This window comes from Acomys minous (assembly GCF_964271855.1).
Source record: "Acomys minous genome assembly, chromosome: 6".
NCBI classification, from domain to species: domain Eukaryota; kingdom Metazoa; phylum Chordata; class Mammalia; order Rodentia; family Muridae; genus Acomys; species Acomys minous.
In genome coordinates, this window is record NC_140487.1 from 124,202,715 (window position 1) to 124,226,205 (window position 23,491).

At 53.0% G+C, this 23,491-nt stretch overlaps 1 long non-coding RNA gene and 1 pseudogene across 2 annotated transcripts in view; one reads left to right on the forward strand and one right to left on the reverse strand.

Annotated features, from left to right (window-relative positions):
* Positions 1-23,491, forward strand: part of LOC311600872 — a 60,560-nt gene that overhangs the window by 18,441 nt on the left and 18,628 nt on the right. The gene's annotated exons all lie outside the window — the stretch shown is intronic.
* LOC311599460 (large ribosomal subunit protein eL29-like) lies at positions 16,120-16,739 on the reverse strand (annotated as a pseudogene). The gene has a single exon. The product of its transcript is annotated as a large ribosomal subunit protein eL29-like (transcript).

Here is a 23,491-nt window from a genome sequence, read left to right on the forward strand (position 1 = left end):
GTTGGCCTGGAGCCTCCTCCTGCCTCAACCTCCTCAGTGTTGGTGTCCTAGCCTATCATATGCATTTTAAGCTAGGATATCAAGAAAACATCCTGGGAGAGAATTCCTGAATTGACCAAGGGCTGGCGAGATGCTCACAGGGCAGAGGCGCTCTCGCCAAGCCGGGAGTCGAAGTTGATCCACATGTACAGGGGCGAGAACTGACTTCTACAAGTTCCTCTCCGACTGTCACACTCATGTACACGTGTGCATGCACTCAGTCACACACGCGCGCGCGCGCGCGCGCGCGCACACACACACACACACACACACACACAATTAAACGTGTAATAAAAAGTTAAAAAAGAAACCTGTCCTGGGAATGAATGGCTGGTGTTGGGAATAGAGTAAAATGTTGATTTATTGTACCTGAGAGAGAGGGTGGCTGGGGCGGGGACAGGGTGGGGTTGTGGGGATTGGGAATAATTTTCGTAGGGAGTTCCTGTTTGTTAGGTGAATGTTTACCACGCATTGCTTGGCCCAGGCGTGTGTGCGTGCTTGGAAGCATCAGGGACGAGCCTGTCTTACCTCTGTGCAGTTTGATGGCTATTAATGTTGGTATGGATTTGCTTACCAAATTTTGGCAAACTGGTTGGAAAGATTTTCACACAAGGCTTAGAAGGACACCAGACAGGGCCCTGCACTAAAGGAGGGCTGGCGATTCTATACCTCAGAGAGGTGCTATCATTTTTAGCCGGGCACAGTTACTCATGACTGTAATCCCGGGGAGGCAGAGGCAGGCGGATCGCTCTGAGTTCGAGGCAGGGGTGCTGACATTCTCAATACCCGCTGTACCATGACAGGGAAACTCCAACTTACAAAGTGAGGAAAGACCAAAGGCGAAGACAACAGCAGAAATGCAAACAATAGGTCAAGTTAAATGCAAAGGCACGTTCATATTGTTGGGTGACAGTGTGCAGTTGGTGGAAGCCAACTTTCAGAATTGGCAGTGTGCAAGCAGACCCTAAAATGAGCAAGTCAGTGTAGATTTCCAGTTAAGTTCAAGGCTACCGCCTACTACACAGTTTGAAGCCGTCAGGGAAAACATGAGATCCTGTCTTAAAGAATTAATTACCTGCCGGGCCTGGTGGTGCACGCCTTTAATCCCAGCACTCGAGAGGCAGAGGCAGGTTGATCGCTGTGAGTTCGAGGCCAGACTGGTCTACAAAGGGAGTCCAAGACAGCCAAGGCTACACAGGGAAACCCTGTCTCGAAAAAACAAAGAAACAAAACACACAAAAGAATTAATTCATTAATTTAAAATAGATTCGAATAAATCCCTGTGAGGTTTATGTGATAATACCAGAGAATATGCAAATCACCCTCAGAAGCTGGTCTGTGGGTGGACATCCCCTGTCTGCCTGAGATTTTTGTCTGTTCCCTGGGACCACTTCCCAGAGGTGGGAAATGCTGAGCCAGGTGGGCGCTCTTATGTAACGACCACCAGTGTGACTTTGTGAACTCGTTAGTGTGTGACTGTGAACTAAAAGCTGAGCGTGGCACAAGTCAACAGGAGGCTGGCTAGAGGCAGCCTTCCTCTGACACTTGCAGTTGATAAGAAATGACTAAGGTAACTTCTTTGTGACCACCCCTCCCCCCACGCCCCTCCCCCCATCTCCACTACAGTTATTTCAGTTTCACTGTTTAGAGCCTGACAAAGCACCCTGAAAACTTGCTGACAGCAGAAACAGGTCCCAAGGTGAGCAGATGGCGCAGGTGGAGAAGGGCACGTCTGAGTTCCTGTGACAGCATCAGCTTTCTCTTTCATAACTGTTTGTAGCAAACACCTCACATTTTTTTCTCCAGAGATCAGGTATGCAGGCACCAGGTGATTTGTTTGTATAGCATCCTAGGCCTGTATTCCCAGAAGAAGGGACAAGGGACAGAACACTCTGTCAAATAAACAATTGCCCAAGGTCTTGGGCAAGAGAAACTGGGACAGGAAGCCGACTGCGGACTCTGCCCCAGGTAACTGCCTGATAAAGTAAACGAACTGTGGACAATGAGTTCCTGTCTGCCACGTGATAAATGTTTATGCCCAAGCAGGCTGTGTTTGAGAACCTTTCTCTGGGTGAACGTTGACCTTTGCGAGTGCACACACACACACACACACACACACACACACACACACACACACACACACACCAAATCACGGGGCTAATTTCCTAGGTGAGGTAGTTAATTTTATTGGCTCAAAGCTGTGCTGGGAACAATAGAAATTGTTGTTTTTGCAATTGCTGAAAAAGTGATTCAGCAGCTGGTGGCATTGGTCAGGCTCTAGGTAACTTCTGGTCAGAAAGTGAGTCACCCTGGGAACAGCAGTGTTAGAAAGATGAAGGCCTGGGCCTTTATTAGCAGCGAACTCAGCTACGGGTTGACCAGCAACTTTATCGGTTTTGTTTTGTTTCTGAGGATGCTAAGGACTCATTTCATGGGTGTTGGCTTAAGAAGCCCCCAAACATTTGGGGAACACTATTTGCTCCTAGTGAACCGGGTCAACCCATCTGTAGTGTTGGAAAGCCAGGCTGGACCTGTCACTTCCCTCTCCCCTGTCCCTGGTGTACTTAAAGATCTGACAGCCTTTCCCTCCACTCACTTGCTTGCTTTATTTATTTATTTATTTATTTATTTATTTATTTATTTATTTATTTTTAAGGGAGGAAGGTGCCATCTCTAATCCCAGCACCAGGGAAGTAAAGTCAGGAGACCCAAGGTCACAGTGGGTTCCAGGCCAGCCTCGGCTATGAGAGACTGCCTCAACAAAAAACCAAATAAGTAGACAGACAGACAGACAGACAGATCAGAAATCTACATTCTTGCTCCACATGCATCTTGCTGTCTTTTGTAACTGGGTCATTGCACAAGTGCCTGGGGGACTAATACTCAAGATCTCCCAGCAGCCTTGGCTCGCCTTGCTCCATGCCTGAATGCACCGTCTCCATCCCTGAAAGACCTGGCTTCCTTATACTGCTGTTTTCATTGTGTTTTTTGACACCTCTCCTTTTGTGGACTTTTCTAGAGGATTATGGGAGGAAATAGCCTATCGGCATAGGGCTGATTGCTCTGGGTTTGGTCCCCTACACCAGGGAAAACAAAGGGAGCCTCCACAGTCTCAGGAGTGTTACCTGCCTCATGAATATTCATCAAGCACCTTTAAAATCCACAACCCAGAGCAGTCTGTGCTGTGTACTTCCACTCTGATCTCTCTTTGGAGGGTTTGTTTTTTGCTGTGCTGGACAAACTCTGCTGAAATTATGCCTTGTGGCTGAATTCTTACCTTCAGGAAGATAAGAACTGGGCCTGGAGAGTCAGCTCAGTGGGTACAGTAACTCACTGGGCTAAGGGCCAGAGTTCTGAGGTCCAGCACCCGCATAGATGCCCACGGGCATGTCGGCTCCCGAATAATTCCAGCACTCTGAAGGTGGAGATGGGCTTCCTAGATCAAACTGGCCAGTTTGATTGGTTTATCAACAGGCTCTGTGCTCAGATGTGAGACCCTGCCTCTGTGAAGCCAGTGGAGAGTAACCGAGGACTCCTGACATCAATGTGAGGCCTCCACACCCACACACATATCCACGTGCCCACACGTGTGTGTGTGTGTGTGTGTGTGTGTGTGTGTGTGTGTGTGTGAACACACACACCTAGGCTGAGTGTGCCTCTCTTGGTGCTTTCCTCAGCGAAGAGAGTCCTTGTCTCAAATGCGTGAAGCCCAGAAGCCCACAGCCTCACACAGGTCATCAGACCTGAGAGTGGTCCCTCTGCTACGAGATTAAAAAGCCGCCTGAGATGTCCCAAGCATCTTTCTGATGACGGTACAGCTACCAGGCATCTGTTTCTAGTTCGTTTTCCTCACAGTAGAATCCAGACCAAACTGCCCACTTCCAGCGTTAGGGGCATTTCTGTGAAAAAAAAAATGTCAGGCCCCAAGCCACAGCTTGGGACCCTTCAAGCTCCTGACAGAATCCGTGGTGCCTGGGTCCCAGGAGAATGGCCCCTCCAGGAAGCTAGCCCAGTCTCCAGAGAGCTATTGGTGGGACACACCCACCTCAGTCTAACAGGCTCATCTCTTCACTTCCTCCACACATATAGAGCCACATAGTCTCACCCCAAATCCTTTCTCTTTTCCCTGCTGCCCCGGACTCAGAGACAGCCTTGAGTACATGACCCCTACATCCTCGGAGACCAATAAAAAGGACCCCTACCTGCCTCCTGAGCCAGAACTCTCCTCAGAGGCCCTGTCATGTTGCTGTCTGTCTGCCCATGGCATTAATAATGCTTCCACTAACTCTTGTGCCCCAAAGGTCGATTGAGTTCCGTGTCCTCCTTGAACCCCAAACCTTTCAATTTCATATGCCACTCTCTTCTTTCTGGGGAAGGACAGGGAAAGAGCGTCGTGACATGGACTGAAGGCCAGCTGCAGGGAGGCTTCAGGCTAGTGCCTCAGTGAGCGCTTGCCAGCCCTGGTTAAGGCTCAGCGGTGGAGCATGCGCCTCTCATATACAAATCTGGACCCTATCAAACTGCTACAAACAAAAGCTAAGCTTTCCCAGTGTTTCTGCATATGGTCTACAGCCTAGATCTGAGCTGAGACTGTGGGTAGAATTCTATGCAGGGACTTTTTGGGTGACCCAAGGGGCCAGGGACAACACTACCTGCTTCAGGCTGGTAGAACTGCAGTAACTCTCAAATTTTATTCTCTGAGTTCAAGGGTAGCCTGCTCTATATAGTGAGTGCTAGGCCAGCCAGGACTACCCAGTCTTTGTAGACCCTGTCTCAAAAAACTTTATTCATATAAAGTCTCAGTCTAGACTCTGTGACTTGTCTGAAGGAAAGCGCCTAATCATTAACTTTTATTGTGGCCGTATCAGGCTTTATTACCAAATAATGTAATAATTTGCTGACTCCGCATCAGCTCTTGGCCATTGGCAAGAAGGAAGTGCTGGCCTCTAGCTTTCCACAGAGCTCCCTGTTGGCTCCCCTTCCCCGTGGCTTTCCTGTTGTGACGCCCAGGAAAGGCCATAAAATTGATATCCAGTCCCAAATGACTCTCACAGCTGGAAACAAACTCGTTAGCTTGAAGGACAGTCAGAGCTACTGTTGTAACTTTTGGCAGAAGGAAGATATTCCAGAGACACTTGTCCCTCCTTCCTGCTGCCAGACTGCTGAAACAGGGCCCCGGGGAAACAGGAATGTCCCCAGGCACGCTGAGAGAAGAAAATGCTGATACCTGGTGCCAGCCAGGAAAGGAGCCTGAGTCCGGAAAGAGATTTAACAGGACACCTCACAGAGCATCTGAGCTCTGGTGGCAGCATCCCTCAGGTTGCCAGGACCACTTAGTTATGCACACCTCTTGCCCTCTGTTTAAACCTAAACCTCAGGTTGGGCCCCATCCCATCGAAGACAGGCCTTGAAGCAATCTCCTGTTGCTTTTTCCTATATTTTGTTAAATTTCCCTATTGAAAATGAGTGGCTAGCCCAGTGGTGGTGCGCACTTTTAATCCCAGCATTTAGGAGGCAGAGGCAGGTGGATCTCTGTGAGTTCGAGGCCAGCCTGGACTACAAAGAGAGTTTTAGGACAGCCAGGGCTACATAGAGAAACACTGCCTTAAAAAACAAAACAAAACAAAACCAAAAAGAAAGAAAAAAAAAAAAAAGAAAAGAAAAGAAAGTGAGTGGCTAGGCCTATCTAGCTTTGGGGGCTGCCAGGACCCAGGCTCTGACCATCGTGATACAGGGAATGCTGTGTTCCTCTGTGACTAAGGCTCAGCTGCATCCCCACAGAACGTCCCCTGAGTCTCCTGTGTTTGCGGTTTTGGTGGCAATGACAGACCAGGGTCACTGTCTTATTTTCTTACCTTCTGTTGTAGAGAATTGCTTCTGCTCTTGTGGTCAGAACTCCCTGCCCCATAAGACTGCTCCAGGGACACTGGGGTCACCGTGTGTGTGTGTGTGTGTGTGTGTGTGTGTGTGTGTGTGTGTCCCCATTTGTGCAGCGAGAGGGGCCTCAGGTTCTGGAGAAGTTAATTGATAGGGTCCTACCAGGCTGCCAGGCAGTCCCTGCTTTCCTGAGACTGCCCTGTGCAGCTCCTTCTGGCCCAGCCTTGGGCCGATGGCTGACATCCACACAGTGGACAGACACTTCTGACAACTTGAAAAAATCCATTCTCTTATTTCACCATATGTGTGGTCCTGGGGACCAAACTCAGGAAATCAGGTTTGGCGGCATGTGCTTTTCCCCATGAGCCATCATGATAGCCCCAAGCACCCAATGCCAGGGTCCTTGTACGCGCCTCATGGAGTGAACATCACTGCAACCGTTTTTCAGTCATTGAAAGAGAGGCATCCGTCCTTAGCCATCTTCCCGCTACCAAGCTATCCTCTCTAGCCCCAGCACCTTGTACATGCCCAGCAAATGCTCTAGTCTTCATCCGCACCGTCTGCCTGTATTGTTCATAAGGTGATTTAAAATGCACACGTTGAAGGTGGGCCTAGGAGAATCTCTCTGTAATCCTAAGCACTTGGGAGGTTAGAAGCAGGGAGATCACAGAGTCAAGGCTAGTGTGGCCCTGTACAGCAAGACTCTGCCTCAAACAGAATAAAAGTATGTGTTAAAGAACCGAAAGTAGCCGCACACCATCTTCATGAATAGAAGTGTTCAATAGCTCATAAAGGGGTTAGTACCTCAGGGCTGGAGAGATGGCTCAGAGGTTAAGAGCACTGACTGCTCACCCAGAGCTCCTGAGTTCAATTCCCAGCAACCACATGGTGGCTCACAACCATCTATAATGTGATCTGATGTCCTCTTCTGGCCTGCAGGTGTACATGCAGACAGAGCACTGTATACATAACAATAAATAAATCTTGAGACACACACACACACACACACACACACACACACACACATATATATATATATATATATATATATATATATAGAGAGAGAGAGAGAGAGAGAGAGATTAGTACCTCCTAATAGGTTAAGTAAATACAATAGCAGTCAAAAAGCATCAAAGCAGCCATTCTCAACCTTTGGGTCAGGACCCGTAGGTAATGTTATAGTTGAGGCTCACCACAGCATGAGGAACTGTGTTAAAGGGTCACAGCATCAGGGAGGTTGAGAAACACTGCATTAAAGGATGGTTAAGCCCTTGGTAAGTTTATCCTGAGGTTCAGAGGTTATGATGCCCTTGGTAAGTTTATCCTGAGGTTCAGAGGTTATGACCATTCTGGAAGCAAGGTGGGGGGTTGGGGAACTTATCGTTCTGGGTTTGGGGGACTTATACGTTTATCAGAAATGAAGTCATGATAGCACCCGCTGTAGCCTCTGCAGACCTTGGACCTCACTGTTTATCTGCAGCACGCTGTCTCCTGCCCTGCCTGTCTCCTGGGTGCCTGGTACCCTGGGCTCCTCCCTACATCAAGGATACATTGGCATTTGGACTTGGCTCCCTCCTGTCTTCCTCTTCCTCGGAGCGACTGCCCAGATGCTGACTCTGTGGGCCCTGAGCACACCTGTCTTCTCCTTCCTAAACCAGCCCGGTGCCCCTCAGCTTCCCAGCCCTGACCTTGACCTTCTAGGTTCCTCCCTGGGCCGCAGCCCATGGAGCGTGTGATTTCTCTTCCGTGTGCATCACTTAACCCTGCAACAGGACAGTATCCTGTGTGTGTTCGCAGGTACATGTGGAGGCCTGAGGTCCACAAGTGTATCATTCCTTAGAAGCCATCTGGGTTGTGTTTTGAGAAAGTATCTCATTGGGACTCGGGGCTCATTAATTAGGTTAGGCTAGCTAGCCAGAGATCCTCAGAGGTCTGCCTGTTCCCATCTGCTCAGTGCTGCCACACCTGGCTTTTTTTGTGGGCGCTGGGACTTTGTGCTCACCCAGAAAGCACTTCCTCTACTTTGTTCTCCCTCCAGTCCCCAGCCCACGGTATAAATGTGTTCCTGCAAAGGTCACGTGTTCGAGATTGTACTCCCAGGGCAATGGAGAGGCGCAACCTGTGATAGAGAATTAGTGCCTGCCCTCCTGAGCAGATAGACACCATCACGGAGGGTGGGGGGTTGGGTGGGGCGCGGGCTCCTTGGCTCCTTAGCTCTGTGGGCTTCCTAAGGAGGCGGGGACCTCTGAGTACTTTCCTCTCTCAAGTGTGAGCCCTCGTCCTTCAGTCTTTCGTCACGGGATGAAACAAGAAGAAAGCCCTTAAGAGACGCTAGACCCTCAAGCCTCAGCCTTCCCAGCCTCCAGTAATGACAGAAGAGAAATCTCTGCTGTGCACCCAGTCTTAAGTATGCCATTTGAGCCCCACAAAATACAGCAAGGCCCGGCTTCCCAAGAGCTCAGGTGAAGGCCCCATAACACGCGGTGACCCATTTGCTACTCTCTCCCAGCGCTTCAACTTTGGTCCTCAGGCTGCCTCAGATGCCCCGCCCCCTCAGGTGCCCCGCCCCCTCAGGTGCCCCGCCCCCCACATGGTACTCACAATGTGTCCTGCCCTCTGGCCGGCTCAGTGTCTCCCACCTTACAGAAGGGACCTCCCTCCACCTCTGCTCCACAGCCGTTACCATGGCTCCCTCCAGAAAGGAAGGAGTTGTTCTTGGAAGTATGACTCGTGCTTACCATATGGTGTCCACCAAGATGGCCTACCTTCCCAGAAGGCGTGGCGCTAGCTCAGCCTCCCAGACTCTGCTCCTCCTTGGAATCTGGTCCTTGAGTGCTGTGGCAATAATAGAGTTTATGATGGTACAAATGTCAGGGCCCTTGAGTTGTTGGTCTTCATCAGCCTGCCCTGCCCCCGCCCATCTCCCTCTGCTCCTCGCTGGGCTCTGCCATCCATTCTGGAAGCTTCCACTTCCTTCCCCATCTACCTGCTAATTCACTCAGCTGTCTTAACTTTCTTTACCACATACTCAGAGATTCCCAATCAGCTCTGCCCACGCCATGTGTGGGCGTGCATCTGCCTAGTGTCCCACTTTGCCCGTGCCCAGCTCAGGTCTGCCCTAACGAGTCCTCGGTGATCCCCTGACGAATTGACAAAGGTTAGCAAGGGACTCTGGGGCATCCATTGAAGGGAGGGGCGCGATGGGCAAAAGCAAGGACCAGAGGCGAGGTGAGCAACGGCTGCTGTTATCGCACGAAGCTCTTGGTTTTGTTTTGCCTCTTTTGGCACAGGCCTGGGCTTTTCAGAAAGACGAATGAGCAATGCGTCTGCCGGTTACTCATGGTTCAGGCTTGTTAATTAATGTTCCTTATCGATCGTTCTGACTCGCTCTGACAGCCAGCCAGGAGTACCAGGAAGTTCTTTAGGTTAAAACAGATTTTTTTTTCCCTCTGCGAAGTCCCTATTCACTTTCGAGTAATCGTCAATGCCTAGAGATCCTGCGCTGTGTGTCTGACGCATGCCCAGTGGAGCCGTTCCCCTCTCTCAGCACTAGTCCCTGATGTGCTCCCCGTGTATCACAGGAGAGCAGGGAGGTGACTGCTCCAGTGGCCCAGAACACGGTCTGGACGTGACAGCTTACCTGCACACGGGAGCGATCCTAAATGTCCCTGAAGATCCATGCGGCAAAGGCGTGGACCCCAGGGTGATGCTGTTTTAGGTCATTGGATCATGCCCCTGAAGGGGATTGTGTAATCTTTCTTCTTTTCTTCAAGAGCTGGGTCTTTCTTCTCTTGAAAAAAATGTTTTTTAAGCCGGGCGTGGTAGTGCACGCCTTTACTCCCAGCACTCAGGAGGCAGAGGCAGGCAGACCACTGTGAGTTTGAGGCCAGCCTGGTCTACGAAGTAAGTTCAAGACAGCCAAGGCTACGCAGAGAAACCCTGTCTCAAAAAAAAAAAAAAAAAAAAAAAAAAAAAAAAAAAAAAGAAAGAAAAGAAAGAAAGAGAAAAAATGTTTTTTAGATGTATTGTTTTATATGGTGTTTTGTCTACATGTATGGCTGTGTATCACATGTGTGCCTGGTGTCCTTGAAGGTCCAAGAGTGTCAGACCCCCTGAAACTAGAGTTACTCAAAACTGTGAGCCACTGTGTGGGTGCTGGGAACTGAACTTGAGTCTTCTGCGAGAGCAACCAGTGCCCCCTAACCACTGAGCCATCCCTCTCCAGCCCCCTTCTCTCTTGAATAACTCTTTTACACACTCCCCACCATGATGCGTGGCCACACCACAGGCCCTCTGACCATGGGCTGAAATGTCTAGAACCGTGAGCTGGAGCAATCAATCCCTTTCTGTTTAGAAGTTGGCTGTTTGGGCCAAAGAGAGACTTCAGCAGGTAAGGGTGCTTGCTGACAAGCCTGACGGCTGGACTTCAACCGCTGGGACCCGCCTGGCGGGAGGAGACTGCCAACTACAATTGTCTCCCAGCTCCACACACAACGAATAAAGAAGCGGGGAAACGCTGGTTATCTCAGACCTTTGTCACAGTGACGAAAGCTGACACCACGTATTTCCATCCCCGACTCAGCAGGGCCTGGCAGTTTTATCTTTGGCTGTCCCCCGTGGCTGTCCCCTCATGGGTGTCCCCTGTGGCCTGCTGTGTTTCTCAGACACCTAGCAGCAGTGACTCTCGGGCACCACCCCGAGAATTCCCCCTTCCTACACACTTGTTTCAGGCTCCAACCCACAGAGTACTTTCAGGTGACTTTCCTGAGAAGGACACCAAACCTGACAGGCATGCCTGGCTCCAGGCTTCCTCCACTGTCTCCCTGCTACAGTCCTGCCTGTCCACTGTACTTTGGCCCTTTTTCTCTGCCTAAGGACTTAACACTGATACTGCCTGGGGCCTCTGCCCTAAAATTAATTGTCTTCCCAGCTAAGTGGTGGCGCACGCCTTTAATCCCAGCACTCGGGAGGCAGAGGCAGGCGGATCTCTGTGAGTTCAGGGCCAGCCGGGTCTACATAGCAAGTTCTAGGACGGCCAAGGCTACACAGAGAAACCCTGTCTTGTAAAACAAAAAGACAAAAACAAAAACTAAAAGACTCTTCCCTGAGCCCTAGGGACTCTGTATCACATATGCATTTACATATACTTTTATTGTCTGTCTGTCTCCCTCACTAGAGTCCTTTTAATTTTTGTTTTGTGTTTTTCAAGACAGGGTTTCTCTGTGTAGAGTTGGCTGTTCTGAACTCACTTTGTAGGCCAGGCTGACCTCGAACTCACACTGATCCAACTGCCTCTGCCTCTCGAGTGCTGGGATTAAAGGCATGCACCACCATGCCCGGCCCCCTTTTAATTTTTTAAATATTTACTTATTACGCGATTGTGCACGTGTGTGTATGTGTGTATGTGTGTGAGCGTGTGTGTGCACTCCTCCTCCCCACCCCTCCTCCTCCTCATCTCCACTCTTCCTCCTGCCCCCCCTTACCGGTTCCAGCTCTGCTGGTTCTGCCCCCACATGCTTCCTAAGCCACCTCCTCCACCCCTCACTCCTGCCTGGTCACCCCACCCTGGTCACCCCACCCTGGTCACATTTCCTCATCAGCTCCCAACTTCACAGCTTCGAATACAGACCTGGATCTGCACCCACAGGGCTCATGGACCTTGGGAACCTCCCACTGGCCCTTCTGCACGCCCCCCACCCCCCATGAAGTCCAGCCTCTCCTGCTTTGGCTTCTCTATGCACGGCCCCAACCCTACCAAGTCCTCCAGTCTGGCTACGGGACCTGCGGTCTACTCTTGAGGCAGCTTCAACGCCCCAGCCTTCTGCTGGGCAATGGCTGCCACACCCTAGCTGGACCATCAAGGACCACAGCTACACTTAGCCAAACCTCAAGCTTTGCTTAGGCTGGAAGACATGGCCTGGAAAGGCACTGGTGACGCTGTCTCTAGGAAGAGGGCTCTGAGGCAAGCCTTAAACACAGCCAGGCCTCCGCACGACGCATCTACGCCGTCCTGGGTCCGGGTTAGGAGATTTGTGAGCTAGAGGGGGATCCATAATTAGCTTGAAATATAAGGTTTATAAGATGTTTGTTTTATTCAGAAGCAGAGTCTCGAATAGCCAGGCTTTCCTCAGACTTGCCCCTCGGCTGAGGATAGATAACCTGGAACCCCAGCTCCTGGGAGCTGCACCACACTTGGTTCTTGGGGTCCTAGGGATTGAATCAGAGCTTCCTGTATGTTAGGCAAGCACTCTTCCAATGGAGCAACGGCACTATCCCACACCCCCAAAACAAGGCCTGCTCTAGGAAGCTGGCTATAGGGACAGGTCCAGGCCACCAGCACCCCACAGTGCCCAGGCAGCTGCCTGTGCTCCCTGCTGGCTGTCTTCCAACTGTCTCTGCCTGACATGCATCTGACTTGTGCCTGTCCTGAGCATCTCACCAGCCAGGTTTGGGTGTCAGCCACTCCCTGGGGCCTATGGGCATGCCAGGACATCAGCGAGAGGGACAGAGTCTTCTCTGAGGCTTGAGCCCCAGGACCTGCCATTTTGCACTTATGATAGCAGCAGTTAATGACATTGTCACTTCAGGTCAGGTGTGTGGAGATTCAGGAGGAGAACTCTGTGCCCCACTGAGTCCCGCCCTGTCCTTCACTCATCCTGCTCTGTGGGCCAAGGCCTCCGTCTTGCTCACCAGGGAATATCCCAGGCCACTAAGATTGCCTATGGATTGCCCCAGGGAAAAGAGCAGAGCCACGGAGGACAGGAATTCCCCGTGCTCTGACTCCATGGCTCCAGGCAATCCTGTATTTTTGTATCTCAGCCTCCCCAAAGCCTCTTGGCTGCCTTGATCCACTGAGCTTTCATGGAGTTTGTCCCACATGTGTCCACAATTGGGAAGCCAACCCCTGGGCAAGGGCCTTCCTGCCCCTGGCCCACGTGCTCTGCTGCCAGCTGTGATTCCTTTATTCTGGGTCTTAAGACGTGCTGGATCCAAGAGTCAAATCCAAATACCCAACGGTGTTGCATCAACCCAGCTTTCATTCCTTCTGTTATAACAGTGTGTGTGTGTGTGTGTGTGTGTGTGTGTGTGTGTGTGCGCGCGCGCGTGCGCGTCGAGGGTGTCGGGGTGGAGGGGGGAGTTAGGAGGAGCCACCTGCTGCTTCCTCTGCTGTTGGGTCCCGCCTGCCATGTTTCACAAGGCTAGGTGGTGGTCATGGGGACCAGCGCCATCAGTGAGGGTAGGAACAGCACATCTGTTGATGGGGTTAACTTCTGCAAGCACCTACCAGTGAGCGTCCCCTCCTTTTGCTCACGGGGTTCGCCCTGCACCTCCCTGTCTCCTGAGGCATAGAATCTCCTGTCCACCTTCCTTTCTACTGTCTTCCCACCCCCTCCTCCATCATGTGATTTTTTTGCCTTTTTTCTTCTTTAACCCTCTCTTAACATATTAATATCAAATAAATTTTATATTCCTTTTCTCCTGTTAACGTGTCTCTCTGAGTCTGGCTTGCAGGCCCTAGTCACTGGACCTAAGGAAGCAGAGGAAGTTTTTTCTCCCTAGGCAGGTGCTAGGATATGATTAGCTTTGAAGCCTCCTGGGGAAGGAACGCCTCCCTACACCTCGAAGGCCTGAAGGGTTTCAGTTTGGGGATTCGAGGGGACGCTGAGGTGGACCGTCCTTTTGGGTAAGAGGTCTATTTACCACATAGACAGCCAGCAGTCTAATGGAGGCTCTGACAAGAGTTCACGCCCTTACGGCAGAGGAGGGATAGTAGGAAGGAGGAGGTTTTGAGCCAAGGGTTGGTGAGCAGTCCACAGCACTGGCCTGCTGCCAGAGTCCTGAGGGTGGGCGAGGGGCGGGCTCCACGCCAGGGAAGGGATGAGGGTGTGGAAGAGGAGGAGCAGAGTCAAGGTGTCCTTGTTCCTGTCTCAAAAAACCAAACCAAACCAAACCAAACAAAACAAAACAAAAAAACCAAACCAAACCAAAACAAAACAAAAACAAACAAACAAACAAAAAACAAACAAACCAAACTAAGATAAAACAAAAACCCAGCATCCTCACCCCCACACCCACCTTCCCCCCCCACAAACACACAGGAAAAAGGTATCCTTGTTATATGGATGGGGAATATGTCAGCACCGGAAGCTCTGGTAATCTGAGGCCAGGAAGTGTCCTTGTGGGAAGCCAGTGTTCCTGGAATCTGGGCCGCTGAGGAGTCTGTTGAAGGTTCAGACTCTCTCTTTTTTGGGGGGGGGGGGGAGTGTTTTCGAGACCGGGTCTCTCTGTGTTAGCCATAGCTGTCCTGGACTCGCTTTGTAGACCAGGCTGGCCTCGAACGCACAGCGATCCACCTGCCTCTGCCTCCCAAGTGCTGGGATTAAAGGCGTGCACCACCACACCCGGTCTCTCAATAAGGAGATTGTCCGTTGCCTTTACAGTGGCTGTAAAAAGGCCACTGCAGAGAGTGAATGAATGAATGAATGAATGAATGAATGAATGAAGGCCACCTCAGTGGGTGTGGGCCAAGCCACAGTCTGCTCTAATAAGGTCACGTGCCTGTGTCAGCTCCACTCCCTCTCCTAGCTTCCACACCTTGGTCTGCTTGTGTGGATCTTATCCTAGGCTTAAGATTGTGAGAATTTGGGGTCGGGTTGGGGGCCTGGTCTTCCCAGCATGTACTAGTATCTAGCAAGCTGCATTGCTGGGCTGGTCCCACCTTCATGGAGGGCAAGGCCACTTCCACCTGCTCATCACTGCAGCCCCTACCCCTCGAAGTAGTAGTACAGGCACCTCGGACACTCCCTGAAAAGGCGACCGTCTGTTAGCGGACTGCTTCACGCCCGCTGTGAGGGTGAGCTTTAGTTGGCAGCATGACACAAGCTAGACTCTCCTAGGAAAAGAGTTCCAGTGAGGGACTGTCTAGATCAGGTTGGCCTACGGGCATGTCTTGTGGGGGGGCGGGATGGGGTGGGTGGGGGAGGGAGGCAGGGGAGGGCAACTACAGTTATGTTGTGAGGGACCACTGTGGGTGGCGCCATCCCCTCAGTTTGGGTCCTGGATTATATAGGAATGGAAAAAGCAAGCTGAATACTAAGCATACACGAGTGCATTTCTCTTTGAACTTTTTAAAAAAAATTCTTTTTAGATTTATCTATTTTATGTATATGAGTATTTTGCCTGCATGTATGCGCATGTACCACATGGGTGCCTGGTACCCTCAGAGGTCAGAAGGTTAGCACCGGACACCATGGAAATGGAGTCACGAATGGTTGTGAGCCACCATGTGGGTGCCGGAAATGGAGCGCTGGCCCTCTCCAAGAGCAGCAAATGTTCTTAACTGCTGAGCCATCACTCCAGTCCCTGTCTCTGCTCTTGGCGACGGATGCAGTTACCTGGTACAAGTTCCTGCTGCCATGGCAACCTAGCTTGTGACCTAGCTTCTCTCAGTGGCTGTGCGTCAGAATGTTTTATCATAGCAACAGAAACGAAGCTAAGACACCCTCCCATAGGTTCTCGCGGGCCTTTAGCTGGGTCCTCTTCTCTTAGGACCTGGATGCCAGCGAGTGCTTGCTGTTCCCTTCACCCAGGAAGACACAGGCCGGCACGCTGGCTTCCGTTCCTCCCTGACATCCTCATCTTGGTCGCAAGAGGATTCTGATTCCTGCCTGTGCCCGTGACGCTCAGCCAGTACGAACTGATGCTGGGGGTGGCAAGGGCGAGGATGCTGGCGATGATGACTGTGGTGATACCTGCCTCACACTGCGACCATCCCCGGGCCTGTCCCAGCACAGCCACTTCCTCCCCCTCCCCCCTCCTCCCATCCCCCCTTTCACATCTTCTCCCATCCGGCACTCAGTAAGGCTGCGATCAGTGATGCCAGAGCCTAGGGCGGTAGCAGCCGGGCAGCGAGACCCCTCCAGGGGGAAAAAGTGACTACACTTGTTTTGACAGCGTATAGATATTGATTGAGGTTGGGAAATCAGTCTTACCCATTGATTGCCTCTAGAAGTAGATGTTGTTGGGAGTGCTGGAGGGAATACCAACAAGCCTAGGCAACCGTTCAAATGGACCCCACACAGATGAGATCATCGAGGAGATTAATGAGCATGCGGTCTCATCTGTGCGTGCTTATTCTAATTGGAGAGCAGAGTGGCCAAACCTCTATTCTCTTTTTCTTTTTCTTTTTCTTTTAAACAGAGCTTGCCTCAGGTTTATTTGTAAAAACAGCATAGGACACTGGTCATCTGTAAATTGTGTGTAGGTGGGTGTGTCACACCAGTCCATCTGTCTTCCCATAGGCAGAAGCCTTTTCTATGGGGCCTTCACAGGGGCCTGGGCAGCTTGGGGGGCCTGAGCTGGGGCTGCAGCCTGGGCCTTAGCTACGGCTTTCGCCTTGGTTTGAACCGTGGGCTATGGTTGGTAGAGCCTGTGACCCTTGCTCATGTAGCTTCGAATCTTCTTCCCAAGCTTGGGATGAGCGATGAAAGCGAGCCGGCTGAGTGTGGGGCTGAGTGTGGGGCCCTTTGGCATCTTGGGCTTAACAGCCTTAGGCTTCACAAGGGCTTTAATGGCCTCTGCATGGGCACTCATTGCCTTCACGTTGTTTGCCTGCATCTTCTTCAGGCCTTTCTTGTGCTTCTTGGCGAAGCGCATGTTCCTCAGGAACTTGGGGTCAACCCCCTTAAGAGACTCATATCCTTGTGACCACGGTTTCTTGATGCCATTTCTGTGCCATTTGCGGGACTGGTTGTGTGTGGTGTGGTTCCTGGACTTGGCCATGTCTGCATGGTAACCAGCGGCTCCCACAGTGCCTGGGACCGGAAGAGGAAACTCTACTCTCTTATTGCTGTGCCTAGGGTATGCAAGTGTCTTAGCTTGCTAGACCAATAACCAGAAGCAACTTGGGAGGAAAAGGGGTTTATTTAGCTTGCATGTCCTGTGTCACAGTCCACTGAGCGAAGTCAAGGCAGGACCCTGGAGGCAGAAACAGAAGCAGAGGCCATAGAGGAGTGCTGCTGCCTCGCCTGCTCCTCGTGGCTTGCTCTGTTGGATTTTTTATAGAACCCAGGGCCACCTGCTCAGGAATGTCACAACCCCACTGGGCTGTGGCCTCCCACACCATCAACCAAGAAACCGTCCCACAGACTTGACCGCAGGCCAAGAGGTTTCCCTCTTCCTAGATGACTCTAGCCTGTGCCAGGCCGACAAAAAGCCAACCAGCATATTGGGGTGGAATGGCAAGCGACAGATCGATAAGGGGAAATGCATCCAGGTTTTAATTAACATCACGACTTGCATTTGCTCGGAGACCTCTGTCGAAAAGGCTCAAGGATGTGGTTAAGCTTGGTATGTGGAGGAGGAGGCTCATGTACCATGTTAGCAAACGGTAGATTGCTGGACCATGACAAGACCCGGAGAAATGAGCGTGGAAAGGGCAATGGACGGAGGGCGTGGTGCAAACCCAGCTCAGGCGCAGGCTGGAGGGAACGCTTGCTTCACCTCCAAGGCTGGGGAAAACGAGAAGTATACTCAGGCAGGAAGAGGAGGGGCTGGAAGCTTTTCCTGTATGGTTTTTTTTTTCAGTAGCTCAAAATAGTACCTTTGTCCAGGTGGCATGTTTTAGGGGGCACACACTGATTCCCACAAATATATATATTCTATATTATGTTTTTAGAGACAGGGTTTCTCTGTGTAACAGTCCTGGCTGTCCTGGACTTGCTTTTGTAGACCAGGCTGGCCTCGAACTTACAGCAATCCTCCTGCCTCTGATCTCCTGAGTGCTGGGATTAAAGGTGTGCACTGCTACCACCCAGCTTGCCTCTTTTTCTTTATACATTTAATTATATATCTAAGTAAGGATATAAACAGAACCTTATGAGCCCATACGGTGTTGCTCATGTGTCACTGTGATTATGGCTGACCATTGGTATTGGGTTAACAGCTGGGGCTCAGCCTGGAGGAGACTGACTGCCCCCCACAACACAGTAGTCATTGGTTACCTATAAATCTTTATACAGGATGAGGCATTATGGAGATTCCTGCTTCCCCCATCCATGCTGGCATGTCAACTGGTATTTTTATGGCTTTTAAATTTATAAATAAACTAAGCAGCTTTCATTTGGAAGCTGGCAACTCATCCCAGAGGAAAGACATCTGACTTTGGCCAGGTAGCACACACCTTAAACCTTAGCACTTGGGAAGCAGAAGCAGGCTGCTCTCTCTAAGATTGAGGCCAATCTTGTCTATACAGCAAGTCCCAGGGCTGTACAGTGCAACACTGTCTCATAAAAAGAAAAGAATGTCCTCTTCCTTAAAAAGCTCTCTTAGGCTGGGCGTGGTGGCGCACGCCTTTAATCCCAGCACTCGGGAGGCAGAAGCAGGTGGATCTCTGTGAGTTCGAGGCCAGCCTGGTCTACAAAGAGAGTCCAGGACAGCCAAGGCTACACAGAGAAACCTTGTCTTGAAAACAAACAAACAAACAAACAAACAACTCTCTTTTGCAATCTTGTGGCTACATAGCCTGCCTTTCCTGACACTTCTGATTTCAACCTGCTCAGGCGTCTGTCTTCCCTGCCCTTGAGTCTCCAGACAGCAGGTCCAGCTTGGCTAGCACCTCCCCTACCGAACACACATCACACTGGGCGAAGGGTGGGTGGAGCTTTGGGCTGTCAGCCTACACCCACTCTGGCCATCTCGGTCTTCTGAGCAGGCTCCTGGCTCATCAATTTCAGCACTGGGCTTGGAACAGCGGTGGCTCAGTGCATAAAAGGCCCTTGCCCCTAAGCTGGATGACCTGAGTTTGACCCCTGCAACCCACCTGGTGGAAGGAGAGAAGGACACCAGAACTATCAAGGCAGAAAAATAGGATTTTCTCATTTCCTAAGCAGGTGAGGCCAGAGCCACGAAGGAGTGCCACGAAGGAACGCCATGAAGGAATGCCACGCAGCTACCCACAGTGGTTTTTCCTTCTGCTTTGTAATATTTGGAACAATTATTAGAAGGCAAGGGGGCCTTCTAAGGAGTGACTTGGAGGGGAGGAAGGGCTTTTACAAATGCTGGCATTTGATTCCAGCCCCAGGCACTTCTCCAACTGGCTTCCACACATCCCTGCCCCTTCCAGGTTCCAGTCACTGCCCACAGCCCACAGCCTACAGCCCACACAGCTCACACAGCCCACAGCCCACAGCCCACAGCCCACAGCCCACACAGCCCACAGCTCACACAGCCCACAGCTCACACAGCCCACAGCCCACAGCTCACACAGCCCACAGCTCACACAGCCCACAGCTCACACAGCCCACAGCTCACACAGCCCACAGCTCACACAGCCCACACAGCCCACAGCTCACACAGCTCACACAGCCCACAGCTCACAGCTCACACAGCCCACAGCTCACACAGCCCACAGCTCACACAGCTCACAGCTCACACAGCCCACAGCTCACACAGCTCACACAGCCCACAGCTCACACAGCTCTCACAGCCCACAGCTCACACAGCCCACACAGCCCACAGCTCACACAGCTCACACAGCCCACAGCTCACAGCTCACACAGCTCACAGCTCACACAGCCCACAGCTCACAGCTCACACAGCCCACAGCTCACACAGCTCACAGCCCACACAGCCCACAGCTCACACAGCTCACACAGCCCACAGCTCACACAGCTCACAGCTCACACAGCCCACAGCTCACACAGCTCACAGCCCACAGCTCACACAGCTCACACAGCCCACAGCTCACACAGCTCACACAGCCCACAGCTCACAGCTCACACAGCTCACAGCTCACACAGCCCACAGCTCACACAGCCCACAGCCCACACAGCCCACAGCCCACAGCTCACACAGCCCACAGCTCACAGCTCACACAGCCCACAGCTCACACAGCCCACAGCTCACACAGCTCACATAGCCCACACAGCCCACAGCCCACAGCTCACACAGCCCACAGCTCACATAGCCCACAGCTCACACAGCCCACAGCTCACACAGCTCACACAGCTCACACAGCCCACAGCTCACACAGCCCACAGCTCACACAGCCCACAGCTCACACAGCCCACAGCTCACACAGCCCACAGCTCACACAGCCCACAGCTCAGAGCTCACAGCCCACAGCTCACACAGCCCACAGCTCACACAGCCCACAGCTCACACAGCCCACAGCTCACACAGCCCACAGCTCACACAGCCCACAGCTCACACAGCCCACAGCTCACACAGCCCACAGCTCACACAGCCTACAGCTCACACAGCCCACAGCTCACACAGCCCACAGCTCACACAGCCCACAGCTCACACAGCCCACAGCTCACACAGCCCACAGCCCACACAGCCCACAGCTCACACAGCCCACAGCTCACACAGCTCACACAGCTCACACAGCCCACAGCTCACACAGCCCACAGCCCACACAGCCCACAGCTCACACGGCCCACAGCTCACACAGCCCACAGCTCACACAACTCACAGCTCACACAGCCCACAGCCCACAGCTCACACAGCTCACACAGCCCACAGCCCACAGCTCACACAGCTCACACAGCCCACAGCTCACACAGCCCACAGCCCACAGCTCACACAGCTCACACAGCTCACACAGCCCACAGCCCACAGCTCACACAGCTCACACAGCCCACAGCTCACACAGCCCACAGCCCACAGCTCACACAGCTCACACAGCCCACAGCTCACACAACTCACAGCTCACACAGCCCACAGCCCACAGCTCACACAGCTCACACAGCCCACAGCCCACAGCTCACACAGCTCACACAGCCCACAGCTCACACAGCCCACAGCCCACAGCTCACACAGCTCACACAGCTCACACAGCCCACACAGCCCACAGCCCACAGCCCACAGCTCACACAGCTCACACAGCCCACACAGCCCACAGCCCACAGCCCACAGCTCACACAGCTCACACAGCTCACACAGCTCACACAGCCCACAGCCCACAGCTCACACAGCTCACACAGCCCACACAGCCCACAGCCCACAGCTCACACAGCTCACACAGCTCACACAGCTCACACAGCTCACACAGCTCACACAGCTCACACAGCCCACAGCTCACACAGCTCACACAGCCCACAGCCCACACAGCCCACAGCCCACAGCTCACACAGCCCACAGCCCACAGCTCACACAGCCCACAGCTCACACAGCCCACAGCTCACACAGCCCACACAGCCCACAGCTCACACAGCTCACACAGCCCACAGCTCACACAGCCCACAGCCCACAGCTCACACAGCTCACACAGCCCACAGCTCACACAGCTCACACAGCCCACAGCTCACACAGCCCACAGCCCACAGCTCACACAGCTCACACAGCCCACAGCTCACACAGCTCACACAGCCCACAGCTCACACAGCTCACACAGCCCACAGCTCACACAGCTCACACAGCCCACAGCTCACACAGCCCACAGCCCACAGCTCACACAGCCCACAGCTCACACAGCCCACAGCTCACAGCTCACAGCCCACAGCTCACACAGCCCACACAGCTCACACAGCCCACAGCCCACAGCCCACAGCTCACACAGCCCACAGCTCACACAGCTCACACAGCCCACAGCTCACACAGCTCACACAGCCCACAGCTCACACAGCCCACAGCCCACAGCTCACACAGCCCACAGCTCACACAGCCCACAGCTCACAGCTCACAGCCCACAGATCACACAGCCCACACAGCTCACACAGCCCACAGCCCACAGCCCACAGCTCACACAGCCCACAGCTCACACAGCCCACAGCTCACACAGCCCACAGCTCACACAGCCCACAGCTCACACAGCTCACACAGCCCACAGCTCACACAGCTCACACAGCCCACAGCCCACAGCTCACACAGCCCACAGCTCACAGCTCACACAGCTCACACAGCCCACAGCTCACAGCTCACACAGCCCACAGCTCACACAGCTCACACAGCCCACAGCTCACAGCTCACACAGCCCACAGCTCACACAGCTCACACAGCCCACAGCTCACACAGCTCACACAGCCCACAGCTCACACAGCTCACACAGCCCACAGCTCACACAGCTCACACAGCCCACAGCTCACAGCTCACACAGCCCACAGCTCACACAGCTCACACAGCCCACAGCTCACACAGCCCACACAGCCCACAGCCCACAGCCCACAGCTCACACAGCTCACACAGCCCACAGCTCACAGCTCACACAGCTCACAGCTCACACAGCTCACACAGCTCACACAGCCCATAGCTCACAGCTCACACAGCTCACACAGCTCACACAGCCCACAGCTCACACAACTCACAGCTCACACAGCCCACAGCTCACACAGCCCACAGCTCACACAGCCCACAGCTCACAGCTCACACAGCTCACAGCTCACACAGCCCACAGCTCACACAGCCCACAGCTCACACAGCCCACAGCTCACAGCTCACACAGCCCACAGCTCACAGCTCACACAGCCCACAGATCACAGCTCACACAGCCCACAGCCCACAGCCCACACAGCCCACAGCTCACACAGCCCACAGCTCACAGCTCACACAGCCCACAGCTCACACAGCCCACAGCTCACACAGCCCACACAGCCCACAGCTCACACAGCCCACAGCTCACACAGCCCACACAGCCCACAGCTCACACAGCCCACAGCTCACAACTCACACAGCCCACAGCTCACACAGCTCACAGCTCACACAGCCCACAGCTCACACAGCCCACAGCTCACAGCCCACAGCTCACACAGCCCACAGCTCACAGCCCACAGATCACACAGCCCACAGCTCACACAGCCCACAGCTCACACAGCCCACAGCTCACACAGCCCACAGCTCACAGCCCACAGCTCACAGCCCACAGCTCACACAGCCCACAGCTCACACAGCCCACAGCTCACACAGCCCACAGCTCACAGCTCACACAGCCCACAGCTCACACAGCTCACAGCTCACACAGCCCACAGCTCACACAGCCCACAGCTCACAGCCCACAGCTCACACAGCCCACAGCTCACAGCCCACAGCTCACACAGCCCACAGCTCACACAGCCCACAGCTCACAGCCCACAGCTCACACAGCCCACAGCTCACACAGCCCACAGCTCACACAGCCCACAGCCCACACAGCCCACAGCTCACACAGCCCACAGCTCACACAGCCCACAGCTCACACAGCTCACACAGCCCACAGCTCACACAGCCCACAGCTCACACAGCTCACACAGCCCACAGCTCACACAGCCCACAGCTCACACAGCCCACAGCTCACACAGCTCACACAGCCCACAGCTCACACAGCTCACACAGCTCACACAGCCCACAGCTCACACAGCCCACAGCTCACACAGCTCACACAGCTCACACAGCCCACAGCTCAGAGCTCACAGCCCACAGCTCACACAGCCCACAGCTCATAGCTCACACAGCCCACAGCTCATAGCTCACAGCTCACAGCCCACAGCTCACACAGCCCACAGCTCATAGCTCACAGCTCACAGCCCACAGCTCACACAGCTCACACAGCTCACACAGCCCACAGCTCACAGCTCACACAGCCCACAGCCCACAGCCC